Consider the following 10,034-nt stretch of genomic DNA (forward strand, 5'->3'; position numbering starts at 1 on the left):
ATCCTAAATATGCTGTGATTAATGTGGAAAACGGAATGAATCTGCTTGAATTGGTACGATTAATCATGAAAATAATTTAACAGCAAAATAAATAACTGAATCGTTCGTTCGTTCGTTTCAGCCGAAAGACGTCCACAGTTGGACAAAGGCCTCCTCCAAGGATTTCCACGAAGACCGGTCCTGCGCCGCTCGCATCCAGGCACCTCCCGCGACCTTCACCAGATCGTCGGTCCACCTAGTGGGAGGCCTGCCCACGCTACGTCTTCCGGCTCGTAAAAATAACTGAATATTATGTAAAAAAATCAGTGCCTGAGGTATGTGAGCGGTACGAGAGTGGTGACATTTTTTGGTGGTTACTAATTAGATACAATTAGCTTTCCCAATAATTAGGCTTACTTTATTAATATTTAGCTTGCAAGATTGTGTGACAAGAATCAGGTCTAGTTGCCATGGCGGCCCAAAGGGGTCTCAGAACTGAAACGGAAAAGAGGACACAAAATTCCTGCGCGAAAAAATGCTTTCAGTTCCGTACATCAATGGTACGAAACCGGGTGGAAGAAGTGATAAATAATAACACAAAAATGAGCATAAATAAAGGAAATAGAAAAGAGATTGAACAGAATCGGCGGATCCGCGCGATTTCCGATGTAACTTGATACGTCGGCGGGAGCGAATTGCCTGGATCCGCCGGGCGCGGAAATGACGGGGACGCGCGAACACTATAGAATAGGGAGCAAACAGATAACAGATTTGTAGGATTTCAATATAAAATATTCCTGAAATTATTAGATTCACTTGTAAATTGGTCTTAAAATTCGATTAAAGGTTAGTAAAATCTCAAAATATTGTAATTCCAAAACTAACCAGAACCACCAGAAGCCATAGTCTCGTAGCTTTTAACTGAATGGGTTTCTTTGGCTTTTATCCCCTTTTATAACGAGAGTAATATTAATTGGCGATATCTATCACTGTACTATCTGAGACTTTCTATTTTCTAGAAGCTTGCCTTATAAAATTTAATATTATGCCATTAGGAAACTTTGCTGATTTCTGTCCTATTTTTTTGTGTGATTATTTGTCTGTATATCAAAATTGTTTGTTTCCCTAATATAAAATAAAATAAATAAATTAAGCTGCCTTTAAGCTCTAAGCTTCGTAACTCATAAGGGGCAAAGAGGACATAGTTCTAATTTGCTTCATTTGGTTTTAAAATACGAATTTACATAGTTTTGGTCACCCTATCTGTTACGTTGCGTCCTAGGTAGCCGAGAGCCCGGAAAATTACCACCCTGTATAAAAACATCCGTACATTTTTATACCCTCCCGGAGGAAGTTTCATCCCGTTTTAAGACAGCGCTCATTTTGGACAGGAGTCATTATTTTGCCGGGTTTTGCATTCGTTAATTTAAACTGGGTTGCTTTTTTCGAGGCTTTTTATTCTAACCAGCCGCCCTAAAAATAAGATGATAATTAGAAATACTTTAACTTTATTAATCTAAGAATAAACGTACTAAGAATTAATTGTGGGCGATCGTAGGTAATTAAATGTTTTCGACATTTAAATATCACGCTTCATTAATATTTTATTGTTTTTCACGATGTATTTTAGTCCAAAAACTATTTATTGATTATGAATATTAACAGAGAGAACGAAAATAACTCAAACCACTTAAAGGGCAACAACCGTTGTTAGGAATAACATTGACGATTGACTACCAACGATAGAGACACATATCATAAGTAAATAAGGTAGGTAGGTATAGGTAATTAAGTTATTAAGGCCCGATTCATCCAAACTAAAAACATCCGAAAATAACTCTTGGTATAACTGGCACACTGACAGTTTCAGTATGGAACATAATGTCAAAATGTCGAATAACTGATAATTTATTCTGAGATTAATATTTACTCTTGTTTGGTCGAACCCACCCTAAAACAAATCTACTTGAGGAAATAATTAATAATATGTATTTAGGATTACTCGCTTCAATATTTGTTCACATACGGTGACTAGCATAATAATCATTATTGTATAGACACCAGCTAACTGCGCATCATCTAATAGTTAACATTGGTTGCAGACTTATTGAAAACTAGAGTCAAAGACATCATAATTAATGATTAAACGAACTTAAAAAGTGAAGTTCTATCATAACTATGCAAGGGCTTTGTCCGAAGAGATTAGAAATAAGAACAATATTGTGCGTCATTAAAGCTTAGTAAGATAGATACATAATCTTCAGTATTGGCTAGACTATTCCTAATACACCCTCTACCTACGTCATACAAGACTTCAATAGTTTCCAAACAGATACCATTTTAGCAACTGCAGCGGCGCTATGCCGCCCTGTCACGAAACAAAGTGCAATAAAGTACAAAACTACAAATTCGCAAACGGAATTCATTTCAAAGTTCTGGAATCTATTACTTATAATAAATCTGTAGAGAGGTCAATTCTGTACATGAAATATATTTTCAAAATAACTATCAGGGGGTGATTAGTGATCGATACTGATGCCAAAAATGCAATCAGTAAAATTTTTGTCTGTCTGTCTGTATGTTCCTTATAGAAACAAAAACTACTCGACGGATTTTAACGAAACTTAGTACAATTATTCTTCATACTCCTGGGCAGGTTATAGTATACTTAGGAATTCCCACGGGAACGGGAATTAGCGGGAAAATCCTTTTGTATGAAAAAATCTTAACCGCGTAAGATAGATGAAGAGGGTAAAACGGGATCCACGCGTACGAAGTCGCGGGCGGCCGCGAGTATAAAATAAGCTCCGAGAATTTTGATACACGTGAACGTTTCACAATAATTTCATTGATTTCATTTTAATACACGTGTTTTGATTTAAGCCGATTTCTTTGATTTAATTTCTAGGCATAAGTGGAAATGAATATATTGCCGGAAATGTAGAGTGAATAAAATAGTAGTAAATAAAAATTGATTGATTAAAAAAAAATGAATTACGTAGATTGTTGAATAACAATTGAATGAATTTATAATTATGAAGAAGGTGAATCAACGACCTCATTAAGTAAGTAGTAGGAAGGCACTGGCAATATGGAAATGCTATTAATATTATAAATGCGAAAGTTTGGATGTCTGGGTGTTTGTTACTCTTTCACACAAAAACTACTGAACGGATTTTGTTGAAACTTTACAGTATTATTGTTTGTAACCCAGATTAACATAAAGGCTATAATTTATGCCGATCTGTGACACTAAATTTCACGCGGGTGAAGCCGCAGGAAAAGCTAGTAATTGATATATGTTCAGCTGTGGACGTCCTGCAGCTGAAATAATAATGAATGCAACCAAAATGTTCAAAATATAATGACATAGTCATTAGGTTTACATAGATAGGAATAAAGATTAGGTTTGTCAAGAATAACGTGCATCCGTGAGAATTTCTGCCAACTTAGTACCATAATTACTGAGAAAGAGTAATTAAACGTCTATCATCGCCATTGTACGTGAGTTAGTTTTAAAGATTCCTCCGGTTAACTTTTACATCAATTAACTAAGACCATATTCACTTGCATTCATTATTATTATTAACCATTTTATTCATTACTACCTCATGGAGGTAGCAGGAAGGCGCTGGATGGCTTATTCACATGAGAAATATATTAAATTTTAGTTTAACCTGGTTGATTAGATAATTTACTTTCATTTTAGATATTAAATGTAGATAACTAATTAATTCATGCTATAAAGAACCCACTTCAGTATTTTAAATAATTGAATAGATTTACGCTGATTTGTGAAACAAACATCAAAATATATTCCTCTTTCAGACGCTTGTTGAATATTTTATGAGCGTTTTAGTCTAAAAGGTATAAATAGCCGAAACACGTCATAGCCCTAACTAATAAAAAATATGGTAAACTATCTTATGCCCGCGGCTTCACCCACGTGAAATTTCGTTTGTCAAAAATCGTCATAAATTATAGCCTATATGTTATTCTGGGTTATAAACAATAATAATGTAAAGTTTCATCAAAATCTGTTCAGTATTTTTTGCGTGAAAGAGTAACAAACATCCTGACATCCAAACTTTCGCATTTATATATTAGTAGGATAGTAGGATCGTAATAACATGATGAAATCTATGGCCGATACTTTGTAATTCGATTAGATTAAATCCCATTTCTCAGGGCCTACGTATTCACGTTTGTTTACGTACCAAGGCTACTTTAATACTGTTTCAGCGAATTCATTGAATTGTAAAATCGGATTTTGATGACTCAATATCGCTTTATATTTTCCATGTGATTTCATCCCGATATTTTCGGAACAACTCAAGTCTCAATGTTACTTCCTACTTACATTGAATACTGTAAAACAATGTTCCCGAGAATTTAAAATTAAACACATCCTGCAGGGTATTTTTCAGGAAAAACGGTTAAATCTGAATGATATATGGAAAACAGTATTTCAGAGAAACTCTGTACTGAAAAAAGGAACAATAACAATGTAGAGATCACAATTAGTGTATTTTTTACTTTTTTAACTGGTTTTTGTAGACATCAAAACATTTTTACGAAGTTGGGCCGGGTCGGATTTAGGGTAATCTAGGAAATGAAGGAAGGTAAACAATAGGAAAGCTAACAAGAATGTGGTTTAATCATTAAAGTAAGGACTCTGTGTCAAGCAAGGTGGACCGACGACCTCATAAAGCTAGCAGGAAGCACTGGCCGCTACCAACCGGGCGATGTGGAAGTCATTGGGAGAGGCCTGTGTTCAGCAGTGCACGTCCTATGGCTGAAATGATGATGATGATGAAGGACTCTGTAACTACAGTGGCATTTTCTCTGGCAGGCTACATAATAAACAGTTTTTGTATGATCTAACTCCAGTAACCGTTTCACAATAGTGTAAACGCTAAAACTGAAATAAAACACCAGCTGTTTGTTGCCGCGTGCTTACGTCATCGACTGCCCACGGGATGCGTTACATATCCGAGACGTAGATCCTAAAAAATATCAAAGGAAACCAATTGATGTTAGCACATATACTTTTGCCTAACATTCTAATGAAGAAACATTTTCTTTTACATAGAAAACCATCTCAATTCTTGAGTAAAAACAACTGCGCACAAAATGAATGGCATACTAGTAACACATCAGTTGTGATTTGAATGATAAATATCGCTTCCTGTGCATTATGACTTTGATGTATTTAGTCTGTAAACTTACTAGTTACAACTTTCTACTACTAATTATTTATGTAATGGATCAATTAATTACGTATTCCGCTCATTTAGCATTGAAAACACTACTTAAGAACTAAAGCGAATGAATAATAAAAACTTCACTGTTTTGTATATTGTATAATTCTTCATCACGCAAATCGAATAACATGCATATTAATATAATTTAGATTTCGTAACACATAAGAGATAGCGACCACGCATCAGCAAACATCATGTAACTGTGATAAGCATTGCAGTTTTCTTATCATTCTATCAGCAATATTTATGAGTAAAAATTTTAGATAGTTTAATAAAAGATTCTGCAAACAAAAACCCCATTAGTAAGTGAGTAATTAATCACGGGAAAGAAAACAACGGTAATGAATTACGCCCTTCCCTGTCTGCACGGAATAGATTAAACTGTCTCTAAACAAATGAACGATGATTTTTGCTGCTATAATGAATTTTTATCAACAAGTATTCCGTTTAGTCCTACAAAATTCATACTTACTCTACCAATACCTTTGGTTTTTATTTATTGTAGCTCCAGCCTGATTTAAATTGGTTTTTATTATTTTTACGTTTTTAAGCATCTGAACTCCATCAGGTTGAGTGTGACATTAATCAAAATATTATGTGCTAACACCATCCCCAGCCTCACCTACTTACTTACGCCACTTTACAGTTCAAAACGAACTTAGTTGTATCTTTTCTTTTGAACTATTAATTCTTAGGCCTCTACGATCTGCCATCTGACAAAGGCGACTGATGCCCGTTTACACCATCAATGAACATAGGGGTCACTTAAAAATTAGGGATTGATGGTGAAAACGGGCATCAGTTTCTTCCGCCACTTCTTCTCAGCACCAGCCCATAGTATGTTGTCCCGAAGAGGTGGTTGATAGGGCAAGCTATATTTGGGACGTTTATGTATAAGTGCCCTGGAAAGGGCCTATGTACTGATAGGTGTGACCTATCAACAGCATCATTCCACCCTGTATGATGTCCAATATACGGTAACCTCGTCCATAGATCACTACCCACAATGATTCACGGATCCCTGCATCGAATGGCCGCTGCGGCCATAATTAAGCCGTCGGCCCTCCAAATATATTGGTGTTATAAACGAGTTTGCTTTTTAAAACTTAGGTACCTACTGCCAAAAACTCTACATAAGGTTTCCGACTGATAAAATACTGCCTAAACAACTCTAAAACTTAGATACCTGCTGCCAAAAAGATTACATGAGGCCGCTTTCACATTAGGGCGTCAGAAGCGCGACAGCAGCGCGGCAGTGGCATTTTTATAATGGAAGGCAGGCATCCACTGTCACATAGTATGAAATTATCGGCAGCGCGACTGTCGCGCGTTTGTCGCGCTGCTTAAGTCGCCTAAATGTGAAAGCGCTCTAAACGTTGCTGACTGCTAAAATAATGACAAAAAGAACCTTATGATCCAGATCTTAATTAGCTTCTGCAGATTTCTTGTACACAAGACTATTAGGGCTGGTTTCCACGTAAAAATCCCGTTTTTTTCAGTGTCCCACAAAAACCCGATCGTACGAATTTGTAATTCACACGACTGTACATTTTTGCGGGTTTCCGCAAAACTGGATGGCCGTGGGAACGAGCCCTTACAGCGGTAGAAAGGAGGTAGTGAAATGTTCTTTTCTGCATAAATCTTGTTAGTCTCCTCTAGGACTTTTCCCTCAAGTCGGTTTCCCTAAAGACTGTAAATATCGCATTAAGTCGAGACATAAAAACTGCGCGAGCTTCTGCGATTTATATTCTCCAAGTTTCAAATCCCGGAGCAATATTTTTAGTTGCAAAAGGCTGAGTGTAGAGTCCTGGTATATTACCGCTTTAGCCTCGGAAACTCGTGCCGCAGACTTCGATATTTAAATGGGTTCCCTTTTTTCGGTGTTTTCTGGAATATGCCTGTGTATCATTTAACCGGTTTTAATTTCATGTCTCAACACATGATAATGGAACACTTACTTAATTGAGACTTCCCCTATTTTTTAATTCTCCCAAAATTAGGAATTATGTACTTGTTATGTGTCTTGAAAACTTTAGTTTCTAATAAAAACATGTTTTTTTAGCAGTAGGAATAATACAGGATGTGGTTTTGTAAAACAACCCCCATCTCAGAGTAGTAAATTAATGACAGGAAAAATAAAAAATAAATTACTATTACTTCAATAGTAAAAATCCTTGCTTATTATGAAACCACTTTCACGGAAATCTTTAAGCTCTAAGTGCCATCTTTATACGTCCTTTGTTCTACCTTTATGTCCTTTGCTTAACGACCCACAAACACTAATATTATCAGAACTGTCTCTAGTTTACGGCAGCGACCAGAAGCGACCTCGTCTAACCACTTTCCCTTTTGCTAACAAACATCTCAACTAATAATATTCATTTTGTTCTCAGGTAAGTCTGTATACACAAAGAACCCGACCGTTCATCAGCAAGGTTTGTTTTGGGATGAATAGAAATTCGGATGGTGTGGACACAATAGAGCAAACTATGTAAGTACGAGTGAGGACCTAAAAGCAATTACTTGGGTTGATTCGGTTCCTCGGGTCGATATGGTGCGACTTACACATGCAACACATTAACATCATAAAACGCCAGCGACACTGACCGCATTTCATATGAGCGGTCGGAGCCTGCAGCATCCAACTGGGGAAATGCGCCTACTTTCTTTTCCACTGCATCTAGCGGGCTACAATCGCTACACTCTGCTATCTGAAGCGTCATATACATAACGCGGTTCGCTTTACAATATCAACTTTCAGCGCTGAAAGTAAGGCTTAATTTCGTTCGGTGACCGATTATTTAGGCCGTATTCATAGTGCGAGCCATCCCGTTTATTTTTCCGTGGCGAGATGGGTACAGCCGGTCGGTTAGTCGCTCGCAGCGTGCGGCGCGGTCGAGACGTGCCCGCGCGGTCGGTAGTGCTCCGCGTCGGTTTTTGTGACACCTCATTTGTATTTGGAACATGTGCTGTGCTTGACTGGGAGATGACCGGTGAAATTTGCTGCAGTAACAAATGGTATGCGTTTGGTGCGCGTCGCTGAGAAAGGGAAATGCACTTGCGTGCGCTGCTCTCGGCCGAACGGACTGCCGGCATGAAGGGCCAACCGGTTTGGTGAGATCAGTTGCCGATCTGCACTTAGCTAGAATAGAAAGCCCTACACTTCATGAGCTACGATTTTATTTTGTTTTTGTAGATATTGTTTACGCCGAAAGTTCCTTTGCCGATGAAAGTAGTCAATTTAAATTCCAATTAAAGGCTCACGCGCAGGCATCGGTCTACTCTACTTTGTATGCATTAGTGCGTGGTCACACGTAAGCTCGCTCGTGAACTTTTGACTGCTCTATTATATAACTTTTGCATAATAATCTTCACTCACCTAATGTTTTGTATAACCCCATGTTATGTTTACACATCATCTTTTACGCATTCATTTGAAAGTGGTGTCCCTACTGTTTAATTATTTATTTATTCATTGTTTTATCGCATTAATGAATAGCTTTCGTTCGATACACGTTACGTTTTATACTTAATGGCTCTACATCTATTAATGTCTCAAAGGACTCTACCATTCGGTTCAAAGCAGGCAACGCCATAACATTTGTCATTAGTGTACACTTCTCTTGATTAGATGTTTCGCTTAATGCATGTAGCCCGCTTTTTATACTTAATTATTGTTATTTATGTCCTGTCTAATAAATTAAGTGAATCCTCTAGAGTTCTAGACAAAACGCTTATAATCGCATGCATTTTATAATTGCTTATGCAGTGTTAGAAATTGAAATGGTATTGAAAAATTACATTATCATGTAGGTTCGATAGCAAAATTATATATAGTTAGTCAAAAAGGAGCCATGTGCAATTTATTTGATAATTTTAAAGGGAAATATAAACCTAAAGAAACCAATAATGTAGGAGATCAAGTTAAATCTAACACTGATACTGATCCGCTACTGGACAATAAATGTATTGATGGACTAGGCACTATAGACTTATTATAAACCATATTGGATCACGTTCCTAAGTTACGTTAAAAACAGTAGATATTCCACTAATTTCATCCATCTACAGTGTGTTTTAGTTTGTCTGAAAGCACAAATAATGAAACTATTCTACTATGTAAGCACTCATCCAAAAATTTATACATATGTAATTTCCGGAAACGGAAAATAAACATATAAATGAGATAATGATTGTATTCTCATTTGGTTACCTAATAAGTAGTTATTGACAAGCCGAACTTGTATATTATGTAAGTAGAATAATGTAAGTACATAATAAATATACTTGTACTTACATAATTTGGCATTTTCAAGACATTTTGTTGTTACTATCCACCTTCATTATTATCTTCGCGTGTGTATAAATATCTTAACATTTCCAATGTCGTCCATAAACGTGAGAAAGTGTTGATGCTAAAACTCTTAAATAAAGACTTGAAATTTTAGTTTTTAATTTTACTTATTAGTAAATTACCTATAGAAAAAGCCAATAAAGCAGTTAAGGAAGTCGTTAAAGACAACATCTACCTACTACACAACCAGATTCGTTTATCTCCAATGTTTGTAATACCGAAGCCTCTACAATTTTTATTCTTCTTCGTGTATTCCGTATACTTTTATTAGGATCTGTCTACGAGATAGCCTAAGTAAACCTACATGTACCACTAGAGATTTGGGTTTATTCGACCAAATCGAAGATTCCATAATTGGTCTGGAACAGATCCCAATTTGCGTCTCCATGGAAACCTGCCGAAATTCACGCTATAATACTACCACTTAGCGTTATTAG

This window comes from Ostrinia nubilalis, chromosome 8 (genome assembly GCF_963855985.1).
Source record: "Ostrinia nubilalis chromosome 8, ilOstNubi1.1, whole genome shotgun sequence".
Taxonomy (NCBI): domain Eukaryota; kingdom Metazoa; phylum Arthropoda; class Insecta; order Lepidoptera; family Crambidae; genus Ostrinia; species Ostrinia nubilalis.